Source organism: Castor canadensis, chromosome 10, assembly GCF_047511655.1.
Source record: "Castor canadensis chromosome 10, mCasCan1.hap1v2, whole genome shotgun sequence".
Lineage (NCBI taxonomy): Eukaryota > Metazoa > Chordata > Mammalia > Rodentia > Castoridae > Castor > Castor canadensis.
The window spans coordinates 31,338,564-31,352,506 of NC_133395.1; the positions used below are offsets into that span (position 1 = coordinate 31,338,564).

General features: G+C 35.4%; 1 long non-coding RNA gene across 1 annotated transcript in view; it reads right to left on the reverse strand.

Annotated features, from left to right (window-relative positions):
• The window catches only part of LOC141411587 (uncharacterized), a 178,337-nt gene extending 164,798 nt beyond the window's left edge, over positions 1 to 13,539 (reverse strand). The window contains exon 1 of the long non-coding RNA XR_012436425.1: positions 13,266 to 13,539. This is a non-coding gene — a long non-coding RNA (uncharacterized lncRNA). The remainder of the gene's footprint in view (positions 1 to 13,265) is intronic.
• Between the last annotated feature and the right edge of the window lie 404 nt (positions 13,540 to 13,943).

Sequence of the window (13,943 nt, forward strand, 5' to 3'; positions counted from 1 at the left end):
TCATTTCACTTTCACTGAAGCTTCTCTTTTTGTTTTTTTGGTTAGCTGCTCTTTGTACTTCAGTATTTTTTTCAAGAAAAATGTATAGATTCTCTTTTCCTTGCTTTTACTCATATGTTGGGATTTTTATTGTCTTTATACTAAAATTCAACATCTTCACTACTTAAACTATTTTAGGTCACATTTTCTTCCCTCAAAATTTGGTGGAAAATTTTCCATTGTTTGCCAGCATTGATTATTAGTATTAAGAAAAGAAATTTTCAGCCAGGTGCTGTGACTTACTTCTATAAGCCTAGCACTTGGGAGGCTGAGGCAGGAGGATAGCAAGTTTGACGCCAGCCTGGGCTACATATACATAATGACACCCTGTCTCAAAAACAATGTGAAATGCTAAGAAATACACTTACATTGGTCTCTGAGCCTTTCCTATTTCTGACCCAGAGCTACTAGGCTCTTTAATCTCCTGAGAGACAGAAATGGTCAGAGTATCTTTTGCTCTCTTCTTTGACCCCAGTTACTGACACTAAGCCCCTAAATCCTTTGGAGTTATCCTAGTAATAGGATAGTATTTTGGTCTAAAAAGAAGAGTTGGTGGATTCCTAGCTCAGGGTTAGTCACCAGAAAAGCTATGCTATCTAACTGAAGTTTGGAACTTTGCTCTCCACATGCCATTCCTCAGCCTTTAGAGGAGGAGAGGAGCTAGAAATTGAGCTAATCATTGTTCTTGCCTCTGTGATTAAGTCTCCATTTAAGAATCCCTAATGTGTGGGGTTTGAAGAGATTCCAGGTCAGTGACCATATCCACCTGCTGAGAGGGTGACATACCCCGACTGCGTGGAAAAGAAATTTCTGTATTGGAAACTCTTCCTAACATTGTCCTAGAACCTCTCCATCTCTATTCACCTGCATCTTTGATCATGGAAAGTGGATGGCTGGATGAAAATTGGGATTTTTGAACAAAGTTTATGTGAGGTAGTCTCCTTTACCTGAATGCAATATGAAGATAGATATTATGTCTGACTATGAATTCCTTCCTCTACCTAATATTGTGAAACAGAAGGCGTGTAAGGCTACCCTCAGGCTAGTCTTAATTGGGCATGTTAAATGAGACCCACTAGAAATTCCTGGCCCACACAGGTGATTAATTTAAAACAATATAGACTATCTGATAAGTAAAAAGATATTACCGCTTTAATTAATGACATGCTACAAGCTAGAGTGCCTGTGCCAGTGAACTCTCTGATAGCAGTCCTATGTAGCCTGTGAAACAGGCAGATGGCTCATGGAACCTAAATGAGTATCAAGGCTTAAATAAACTTGAGCCTCCCATAACCTCAGTAGTCCTGGGCATGGTTTCAATCATAAAAACGTATGCAGTACTGAGTATCAAGAGACTGGTCCTCGAGATCTTGCAAATGCTTTCTTCTTTCTTTCTTTTTTTTATTTTATTGTATTTTTATTTACATAGATTTTTTTTTTTTTTTGGCAGTACTAGGGCTTAAATTCAGGATCTCATGCTTGCTAGGCAAATGCTCTACCACTTAAGCCACACCGCCAGTCCATTTTTGCTTTTAGCGTTGTTCAGGTAGGGTCTTGTGCTTTTGCCTGTGTTGGCCTTGGACTTCAATCCTCCTACTTTTGCCCCCCATGTAGCTGGAACTGTAGTTGTGCACCACCACACCTGCCCTCTTCTATATATTAAGTTCCAAAAAGAGCAAACCACAGTTTACCTTCATGTGGAAAAATTCTAATTTACATTTACTCTAATGCTATGGAGTTATCTAAATTTACCAGTTTACCCATGCAATTTGCCAGAAGGGATTTGGACCTGATGTAGGTCTCAAGTGTTATAATATGTTGTTATTATTCTATTACTGATGACATTATAACAATATCAGAAACTGGAGGGAAACCAAGGACTTATTTCAATGCAATGTGTACTAGAATGACTAATTGAGGCTAGTTAATAAATCCAGCAAAAGTTCCTGATAGAATTAAAACACTGAGCTTCACCTAATGGATCTAATAAGGCAAAAAGATGGAAGTCAGCCTGTAAAAATAATGAGGCTTTCACAAAGTAAGTCCAGCACATTGACCAAATAAACCCAGCATTGGAAAAGGGTCTGTTCCCTGACCCAATAGAACCTGGAGTATGTTAATACAAAGGCATGCTGAAATGCCATGCCATTGTCCTCTGTCCTGACTATAGAGACTCAAGGCCCACACTTACAAGAATGTTTGTGTGTTTATATTTGCATTTTCTTGTTTTGTTTTGTTTTTGAGATGAGGAGAGAAAAAGTTCTTGGGAATTAAATCCAGTACCTCACCCATGCTAAGCATGCATCCATGATTGAACTACATCCCAGACTTTATTTATATTTTGTTCAGCTTTATTTCATTTTTAATTATCATATAATAATTGTACACATTTATGAAGCATTCTGTGATGTTTTGAAGCATGTATATGATGTGTAATGATCAAATTGGGGTAACAAGCATATTCATCACCTCAAATATTTATCATTTCTTTGAGGTGAGAACATTCAAAAATCCTCTCTCCTATGTTGAAATGTGCACTACATTGTTCTTAACTGTAGTCAACCAGAAATAGAAATATCAGGGTATATTCCTTCTACAGAATTGTAACATTGCACCTGTTGACCAACCTCTCTTCATTTCCTCCATCCTACTTTCTCTAGCCTCTAGTATTTACTACTCTACTCTCTACATCTATGACTTTTAAGACTCTACATATGAGCCAAAACATGGGGACATTTCTCTTTCTGTATCTGACTTATTTCACTTGCAAAAGGTCCTCTTGGTCTTGAATCAGTCACAAATGACATGATTTCATATTGCTAAATTCTAATAATGTCTTCTCCATAGGAGAGAGGTAGGCCCTTCTATGTAATAACATAAGAGGAACTAAGACTCAGTACAAGCATGTCAGATGAAATGAGGTGATTGACTTTGTCTTTAGTTATATATCTATTGAGGAAGCAAAGGAAATAACTCTGTATTGCTTACTAATTTGTTCTATAATGAAACTGAATCATTCCATAATCAGATTGTGATATGGTTGAATACTGGTTTTGTTAGCAAGATTAAAATAATTCATGTACATAAGTCTTATGACAATACTGATATTAATGATAAAATGTATTGGGAGAGTTATTTAAAGATTCCCTAAGAAATAAAACTATATATCACCATTTATATTTTATGGAAAATTATTATTCTGAGGACAAACTAGATCTAACCAACCATCAGCTGATTTTTATGTTAAACAATTCTGCACAAACAAAATTATAAAACATAGTAGTGTAGATTATCAGGGAAAAAGAATAATCAAACTAATATAAGAACATGAAATGTCTCTAATGGCTTTATAAGACAAATTAGTTGTTTCTTTAAATCTATCTCTATGTCACACTAGATTCTCCAACTGTTAAGTACATCCACATTGGTACTGTTGCTGTATACATTCTGTAAATGCTACATTAAAACTAAATGCTCTGACAGTTATCATCACTTTGTTGAAAGTGGTTCATGAATAGAGACCATGGGGTAGAAATGTCCATTTTTTTCTGGCATTGATTGCTGGCATTAAGAAAACAAACTACAGTTTATTTTTACTTTTACCCTTAAAGGTGACTTGCTTTGCTTGTCTAATGAAAAGACTTGGCATGGCAATTACAAAAATATACTACATTTTAAAAAAATCTCATTGGATGAGTTCTGGAAAAAGCAATCCAAGCAACAAGTGAAATTTCAAGTTCAGTCCACAATAGAAGCTCTCCCAAAAAACTTCTCTATGTTAAAAGTTCAATAAATTAAATGAGATATTTTTCAGTGTTGGTTGCCTGGTGATTATAATGATACTGATAATGATGACAGTGTTGGGTGTTTCCTAAACACACTACCTTCATTCAAATCTTATCAAATAAGTTTTTTTCTTTCATAAAAAGTATTATTCTAGTACTCCTTTTAATACTTCTTCTACTGCATTTATTGATCTCTTGGATTACCTTTGACTTCAATTTCATCATTCCCACCTTAATTTTTCTTTTTCTTTTTCTTTAGCAGTCCTTCTGATAATCTCAGACTTTTTGGACTAGTAATTTGATATAAATCCTGTTTTGTTTCTTATTCTTCATATACTCTCTCTGTAGCAGTGTTTCTTGCATATTCAGTTAAACAATAACTTCTTTTATTATTTAACTTATATTGTTACTAAATTCTTCTATTGTGGGATGAACTTGAAAGGAAATTTCATTTGTTCCTTGTCATATTTTTTCCAGAAATAGTTCTATGAGATTTTTTAAATGTAGTATATTTTCAGAATTGACATGCCAAGTCTTTTCATCTCTCTGGATGATGAGAGTAACTCTACCTAAATCTATTTCTAGGACACATGTCAGTTTTTTCTTGACCTCAACCCTATTGAGTTTAAAACCTGTTTTGCCCTTCCTTCTCAGCTACTATTCATCTGAAGGCTCAGCCTAGCTTTTCCATCCACTTATTTTTAGTTTTTGGTAGTACTGGGGTTTGAGCTTAAGGCTTCACACTTGCTAAGCAGGTGCTCTACCACTTGAGCCACTCCTCCAGCCCTCCATCCAATATTTTGTAGCCTGAAGACAGTGTTGTAGGAGGAAAGAGAAGTAGAGAAGTACATCCTTCATTGGAGGTCACCCGCTCTGATAACTCCTTTGAGATTTTCTTAAATGTTCTGTATAATTTCAACTCACTGGAAAAAAAGAATTTAGTATTGAAAGGAAAGCCATTGGGAATTTGAATTTTCCCAAAATTCCTCAGGAAGCCCTGGAAAATCACAAGTCTTTCCAGAAGTTTTCAGCCCATTTCTATTGACTGTGTTGGTGATGCCTTTTCTCTACAGGATTTGCCTTTGACTCTTTCTAGGATAACCTGGCTATCTTTGTAGCATCAGTTTGATTACTCTCTTTAACCTGGTGGTTGTGGGCACATATCTTAATGAGCACACTGCAAATTTGTTGATGCAACTGTTTTTTCCAAATACTGCCACGGGAATGTGGGAGGGAGTGATGACAGGAATGATTGCACTCAACTCCGTGCCAGACTGTGGTTTTGTCTCCGCTACCATATTTTGAACTTGATATGTGGTTGCTTCCTTTTTCTTGTTTAGTTGTTAGGTGAAATTTATACTTTTATTTATTTATATGATATTTAGTTCAGTTTGTCACCTACTTTGTGGATGAGCTGCTGCACTCCAGCTTTATTCTTCCTTTTTACCCTAAAATCTATGTTTTAATATAACTTTATCATAATGGCTTGAGAAATGCATGTCCATAAATACACACACTATATGCAAGAAAAAAATCTACAATTCTACCAAGAAGTGATAATAATCATTACCACCAAGACAATATTTCTTTATGATAATATAGAGAACCTTTAATATAATTATATTTTAGTAAACATATTATTACATGTGCATATTATTTCACCTATTTTATATATAGTTTGGGTCTGTTGCCATTTTCTCCATTTAAACCACTTTTTAAAACTTTTCGTATGTCACCAAACATTATGTTAAATTGATCTAATACACTCTGCTAATAAATCCAGTGTAATTCTTTTAATCAGTAGTATATTGTAGGACATGTAAATTTTCCCAATGTGTCTTTCTATAATAGGACAGTATTGAACAGCACATGCTTATACACCATATTTTGTTGTATTATTTTATTTCCTTCAGAGTTCAAGAAGGAAGTCCAAAGGATTATGAAGGAGTCCAGTTTGCTTTGTTTCATAAGGCCTCTTGAGCCCTGTCCTCAATTCTTTTTAAAGCGGTTACTATGCAGTTAGAAGTTGTCGTGGGTTTTTCTGAATCAGGCAGTATCAAGGCTTAACATTATGATTAGCAGCTTACTGTTATTAAAAATTCTAAAACTGTGTTTAGCTGAGCAAAAAATTGCTGTGTCATACTAAGACTGCTACTATAATAAAAGACAATGTGTGATGCACATGGCAATCATCACTCAAAAAAGAGCAAACTCATGACATGTTTCTTATTTTGTCCTATGGTAAGGACACTTCTCTTTCTCTTCAGCATTGTCAGCAACCAGGGAGGGGAAGGAAGGGACAGAGAGGAAATCACGAACTCACAAATTTGCCCCCATAAAGTCTTCTACAGGGTCATCCCCCACATTCTAACATCTGTTGGGCCCTAGGTGGGGCTGCTCCAAAAGGAAGTTGGGACTGTAAAGAGAGAGTGTTGCTCAGCCTTTGTTTGGCTGCTGGTGCTGGTTCAATCTCCCTCCATAAAGCACTAGCAATACAGCCATCCTCTGTTGACCAATGTTGTCATGGTGACAGCACTTCCACAATCCTGGAGTCCCAGTGACAGTGTGCCCAGTTTACACACTCAAGAGGAGTGTGTAATATGACTGGGGTCATTACTGGTAGCAGTACTAGGGCCACTTCATTGTATCCCAGATACCTCACTGAAAGAAACAGCTTATTTACTCCACTTATAGGGATAGGGTTCTTGGTTACCAAATCATAACAGGGCTGGATGGGACACCAAACTTCCATATCTTAAGAAAAGAGCCACTCCTGACACTAATCAAAATTTCTTTTCACTGTAGAACTGAATTTTGCTCACTATATATGATTTTGAGGGCTTGACCTGAAACTGCTTCTTACTCCAAAATTTCATCTCATATAGGAATGCTCTGTCAAGTGGCTTTTGAAGAGCTTCTTTAGTAAAATCACAAGATGAGCAGATGCATTCACAACTCTCCTGAGACTGTCATGTTCAGTGATGCATTTTCACATTCCCATCACCTCAAATAAACCCTGGCTGCTTATTGAACGAACAGAGCAGAGACCGGAGAGAAGTGATAAGCAGATAAGTTTGCTTGTAAAAACAGAGAAGAGAGATCTTTCAGAAATACTTGTTTTTTCCAGCCATGATCTCTTCTGTTGGCCAGGAGAACAGTATTTCAGCTCTGGTATATGTAGGATGATAGAGAAGGCTTTTTTTTTTTCCAATTAATCTGTACATTGACATTTTATTGAGTTCAGGCACTCTATGCTAGGTGACTTAGGAAAGTCATAAACACACAATAGCTATACACACACACACACACACACACACACACACACACACGCACTCATCTCTGTTGCCATCAAGTTATCCTTAATTTAACAGGCAAACTCTGTGGGTGCTGTTTATAACCAGCTTCAAGAAGGAAGCTGGTTAAAATAGTGGAAATAAATAACTGAGACTGATTTTAAAATGTCCTCAAAACTTTGACCAAATGATATCTCATAAACTTCAAAGAAAGTTGAATGAGTGACCTTAGTAATATGGTCTCTCTAGTTTTTAGCACCTCCCCCCATATCTTTGCCTGTCTCCCATGTATTTTATATATTCGGAGAGCCATGAAAACATCAGGGGTTCAAAGAATTCATAAGAGAAACATTTAAAAAGATCAATGAAAGTGGGAAATTTGTCTCTTTGTGTTAGAAATTTTGGTATCTGATTCTATGCATGAGATGTGAACTTTTTATCTGACAATTTTTAATTATATTTTTAATTTTTAGTGTACTCACATGCAACTAGAAGAAATCACACAGTGAGCTTCCCTATACCCTTTACTCGGTTTCTTCTAACAGCAGTAAATTGCAGATCTACAAAACAATATCTCAACCAGGATATTAACACCGATATAGTCAAATATAGAATATTTCCATTATCACAAAGACTCATTGTTATGTTAGTCAGGGTTCTGGAGAGAAAGAGACCCATTAAGCTAGCTAGGTAGGTGACAGATAGATAAATAAGTGATAGAGAAATGAGGAGAAATGGGAATTGATCATGAGACTATAGAGAACTAGTAGAGCAGCAATTCAGCATGAGGCCAAAGGCCCCAGAACCACACTGCCGATAATGTCTCAGAGTCTGAAGGCCAGTGAACCAGGAGTTCTGATACCAGAGGGCAAGAGCACTCAACATCCTCCGCCATTTCATTCTGCCAGAGCCAACAATGAATCGAATGGTGCCTACCAAATCTAGTGAGGGTGGATTTTCTTCACTCATGGTACTCATTCAAATGTTAATCTCTTCCAAAAACATCTTCATAGAACACCAAGAAATAATGCTTCACCAGCTTAAATCCATTAATCCAGTTAAGTTAATTGGTAAAATTAACCATTATACTCACTAGTATTACCCTTGTATACCCACACTCACTCCTTCTGCACCTTTCCATGCCCTCAGTAGCCCTTGACAGGCAATAATCTATTCTCCATTTCTATAACCATGTCATCTCAAAAAATTTTAGGTGGAATCATATAGTATATAACTTTGGAACTGTCTTCTTAGTTTTAAGCCTTGAATATATGATGCCAAAGTAAAACCATGGGAACTCACAACTGTGTTATTCCTTGACTCATTAGATTCCTAGAACAGAAGTACATTCCATTCTCTCTTCATTTCAGACTTTTCATGTTTGCTTTATATATACCCCCAATGTTTTTAACTGCACTTAATTGAAGACATAGGAAAGTATGTCTACTCCATTTTCCTGGAGGTAAAAGTATCTTAACATACTTTTAAATATAAATCAATATCTTCTATGAAACAAGTAGAATTAATATGTTATTAGTTTAATCATTTTACCTATTTCATATCCTAGTAAGAAATAACCTTGTAAATGTCAAAATATGACATTCATTATGATCCTGCCATACCACTCTTGGGCATATATCCAAAGAAGTATAAATTAATATACAAAAGAGATACCTGCATACCCATGTTTATTGCAACCAAACTGTGGGAAAAAGCTGAAGTGACCACCACCAACTGATAAATGAATACAGAAAATATGGTATAATTTTTTGGTATATATATATATATATATATATACCAAATATATATATATATGAGATATTGTTCAGCCATAAAGAAAAATGAAAATATGTTATTTGCAGGAAAATGGATAGAATTAGAAATCATCAGCTGGGCAAGATACGTTAAGCTCCAAAGGTCAAATATTGCATGTTCTCGCTCATTTGCAGAACCTAGACCTAAAGTGATAGTGACGTAATAAAAGAATAATAACATTGGGACATGAATGTACATGCAGGACTTATCGGGGGGATCAACAGGTGGGGGAGGGGAAAGGAAAAGGTACTGAGGCGTGAAAGAGAATGGAAGTACTCAGCATATACATGTATGAAGACAGCATAATGAAACCCACCAAACAGTTTCAAGAAGGAGGAGAAGAGAGAGAAGGAATGGAAATATAATGAAGGGGTTAAACTTGTTCAAGGTACAGTCATGGAATTCTTAACTAAATCCAGTTGTATTATTAATGAATGATAATTCTAAACCAAATTTTAAAAAATTGAAAAAGATATGATAATCAGACTATCCTCTGTTCACCTCACCCCTGAAGGTGTACTGTCACCCGTTATAAAGTGGCCCTTACCTGACCTGCCTGCTTAATGCCTCCTCACACCTTGAGATGTATTTCTTTAAATCGCTCTTTACCATCTAAAAACATATCAAGATGTGCTATATATTTCCAAGATTCCAGGAAATACGAACTACTTAATCAACCTATTGGTGCTCCATTTGTTTCAACTTTAAAATTTGTTTTCAAATGAAGCTTTGGTGGAATAGCTTCTTTACTTTGAGAGAACCTTTTGTAGTCAAATATGCAAGTTAGGTGAATTTAAAACACTAGCAAATTAGAAATGTTGAGGATATACTTACTTGCAAAATTCCTTTCACTGGGAACACAGAACGTGAAGAATGCACCTTATGTCACTTACTAATGAGTTTCTCTTTTAGGAAACCTTCTAAAATTAGATAATGGCTGCAGGCTGTCAAACTAAAATTAACCTAATAAAAGATATTTACTTCAAACTTTGCTTCCTCTGCCTTAATTTAAAACTATATTTAAAGTTAGGAGGTACCTTTTTTTAAACAAGCATATTAAGGAGATAATTAAAATGTTTAAAGACTAGTCATTGAAAACCTGTAACCATTTAAGAACTATATCAACTTTTAAAGATAACACACAATGGAAGACTAGAAGAAAAATATGAAGAATAATACAAAATAAAGTTGTAGAGGATAAACTACAAAAATGCTTACATTTAATACTATTTATAAAAATAGGAAGCATATGAATGAATTTTATTCACTTGGAAACCTATTTATTCTGAAAACCTATCTCCAACATTTTCTTAGCAAAATTAACTTAGAAATTTAGTTGGATATTCTCCAGATTTGGAATTATTTTCCCCTACCATCTGTTAGCTGTATGCTATGCAGCTATATTAGCATTTTCTGAGAGTCTATGAAAGACATTTGAAAATTAAAATTTCAAATATTACTATTTTAGGGACTATTCAAAAGAAATCCATCTATTAGAAGACAACTAAAAAATAGTTCAGCTATCACTATCATTTGAATGCAATATACCCAGGTAACTCACCCATCTTCATTCACTTATTTGACATTTATTTACTGACCTCCTTTTATTTGCTAGACACTGTGCTAAAGGCTAAAACACCAAGTAACTAACATATCTTACTATATCACTTACTATAAGTGATGTGGGAGGTTGCTTTAATCAATCAATTTGTCACCTTGTATATTACCAAACCTGATCTAGAGTTTTATCAGAAAATTCAATAAGTAATAATAAATTAAATAATTTAGATATGTGTGATCTTCTTTTGTATTACTGTTTACTCATTTTGCTTCTGATTTAATCAAAAGACTTTACATTGTTGGACATCTTTCATAGTCATAAAAGTCCATTTCTTTGCAACAAAATTTTTGCAAATGTCAGTACTTTAATGTCAATGCTACAAAACTAACAAATTTCAATGCTTAAAGAAGTATTCACAATTAACTGAAAAATGCAAGAAGATAGTACAAGGAAGAGAAGCAAAAAATTATAAATCTTTATATTCATGTAACCCTTGGCAGTTCATAAAGGGAAAAGAATCTATGTACTACAGACCACCAACACAGGATAAGTTAATGATATTAATAAACCAATGCTTAAAATATTATCTGTGGCTGAATTCAGTGCATAAATCTTTGAAGACTATAACTTCTCTCAAATTACTAACTTTCAAAAATGCAGCATGAAAGGACAATCTAAAGGATCTTCAGCACATAAGAAGAATATGAAACTGTTACACAGTTTTACAAAACTATAATATCATCATGTTGAAGGTAATTAAAAAGTGACCTACAGGGTTATCTTCAATAGGTTGATTGTTGACTATTAAAAACAGAGTAAGGAAACTATAAGAAGTATCTATAGTAGTTATAGTACTTGTGTACAGAACAGTATGATATACACACGTGGACTTACATATAGTGATATTTCTGTAAACAACATTAAGTACACATATCTATATGTAGGGCATACATATTTATGTTTCATACTTGTATTATTATTACTTAAGCCAGTACTTACAATCAACTTTGACCTCTTGTATGCTATCTTTAATTTGAATATAAATTGTAAGAAATGAATACTGTTCTTATTCTTCTGAGGTGGCCTCTTCCTATTCTATAGTTTTAATTATTGTACACAGAGATGCCCTGCTATTTTGTATCTGCATCCCAGACCTCACTTCTAAGACCCAGATTCATACTTCCCTATCAACTCCCACCTTTGGGATTATTCAAAGGCCCTTACACCTAGCATGCCCAAATCAAATTCCAGATCTCTGCAGCCCTCTCTATCACATCTCCAAGTCATCCCAGTGAATGACATCACACAGGCAAAAATAGCCAATTTTTGGCTTCTGTAAAGATATAGATGACATGACAATTATCAAAAATTGATGGTAATTATTTGAGAGCATGTGATTTTTGGAGAATTTTTAGAAGTATATATGTTCTTTTAAATTTGATTTTTAAAAAAATTAAGATATGCTACTTATATAGCCAAAGAAAAAAGCAATAGAACTCTTACTAACATTTTGAAAGGTAAAAGGTAAAAGAGACACTGAGTATTTAATGGACCTAGCTTTGACAGAAAAGAACACTCCATAGTTGAGCTACCACTGTTGCTGCCCAAACTTTATTTGACTGATAAGATCCCTTCCTCTTCCCAATTGCTTGTTGACCAAAACACACACATATTCAGCTAAGATTCAATGTGCTTTTTTATAAGTTTTAAACATTAATTTAGGTAAGTTTTATTAAGCCAGTTTCTCTCTCATGACCATTTTTGACATTTTTCTGTGAATGCTTAAGCACAAAACTTCCTCATTTGTTTTGAAACAAATGAGTAATTATAAAATGAAAATTTATAGAAATTAAAATTTTCACTAGCATGGACAGCACCAACTGTGACTGAAGAAAACAAAAACAACTGGAAATGAGCAAAATTAATTGACACAATGGTTCATATAGATTAATTCATACTAATGATAATGAAGTCTCTACGTATATAAAAATTTTTAAAAATTAGGTTTTTTTTGGCAGTGCTGGGTTTTGAATTCAGGGTCTCGTAATTGTTAGGCAGGTGCTCTCCCACTTGAGCCACTCCACCAATCCCCAGCCCTTCTTCAATGGTTATTTTTGAGATAGGGGCTCAAAAGGGGAGACCTGGACCAGGCTCCTTCTATTTTGTGCTTCTCCATGCGTGTGGGATGGCAGGTGTGTGCTCCTGCGTACAGCCGTTGGTTGAGATAGGGTCTCATGAACTTTTTGGCCAGGCTAGCCCTAAACAATGGTCACCCAATCTCTACCTCCCAAGTAGTAAGGATTTCAGGCTTGAGCCACCACACCCACCATAAAAATTTATTCTTGAGGAATAACAATTAAAACACTAGAAAGTTCTTAAGTCTGTGAATGTGGCAAGAAGTAGCTTTTTATCTCAATAAAATCCAACTCCTGACCTAATATCAGGCATAAAGTAAGTATTTAATAAATGTTGACTAAACGAATAAAAGTATAGGTACACATTAACAAATAACTGGAGATTATGGGTAATTCTTTCATATATAGCTTTATACGGTGTCTTTCAAATACTTCCAGATAAGATGAATTTTTTTAAAATTCTCTGTCCTGTTTTTGGCCAGGGCAGAATCAAAGGAACCAGATTTACCTTCTTAAATAACTAAACAAAAAATAGAAAAAAGTATAAAACAAGAGTTTTCAAATGATGGACAACAGACAGCCTCAGCGTGTAATCACTATAAAAGAAGAGACAAATGAGGTGAGTCTTACAACATACCAGTGTCCTGCCTGGAAGTGTTTCAAGACTTGGCACGGGGAGACGGGATATAGCTGGAGCTCTGTGATCTTGCTGAATTGAGGAGATGAAACTGAGAGTTCAAGGAAGCCAACATGACTAGAGTTCACAGGCCAGGGAACTTGAAGAGGAGAGAGCCATGGAGAGTTGCAAAGACAGAGCATTTCCTCCACCGCTGTGAGTACAGATTATGCGTTTGAGGAGAGCATCCCACACTGGGGAAAAGGCCACTGGAAAGAAGGAGGGGAATGATCCCTGGGGCTCACACAGGCCAGGAATAGCTTGTGCCTCCAGCAAACAGAATGGAAAAACCTCATTACTCATAGAAGACAAGGAATAGTTCTCAGATATTGCCTCAGTAATGGGAGGAAAACCAGTCCTGGATTAAAGACTACTCTGGCCCTGCCAGACAAGGCTTAAAAGCCATCCTTGAAAGTACTGAACTCTTTCCAAGTAGCTTAACTATGTCCCAGATCAAAGCTGAAGAATACCAGCTAGCATGCATATACATGTCTTGCACACACAGGCAAATATCCAGTACCCTTTATGTCAAACCAACCATGTCCATAATGTAATAAAAGATTGCTGGGTATGCAAAGGAGCAGGAAAACATGTCCTCGTATCTATAGGAACATTCATTAGTTGAAACAGATCCAGAAA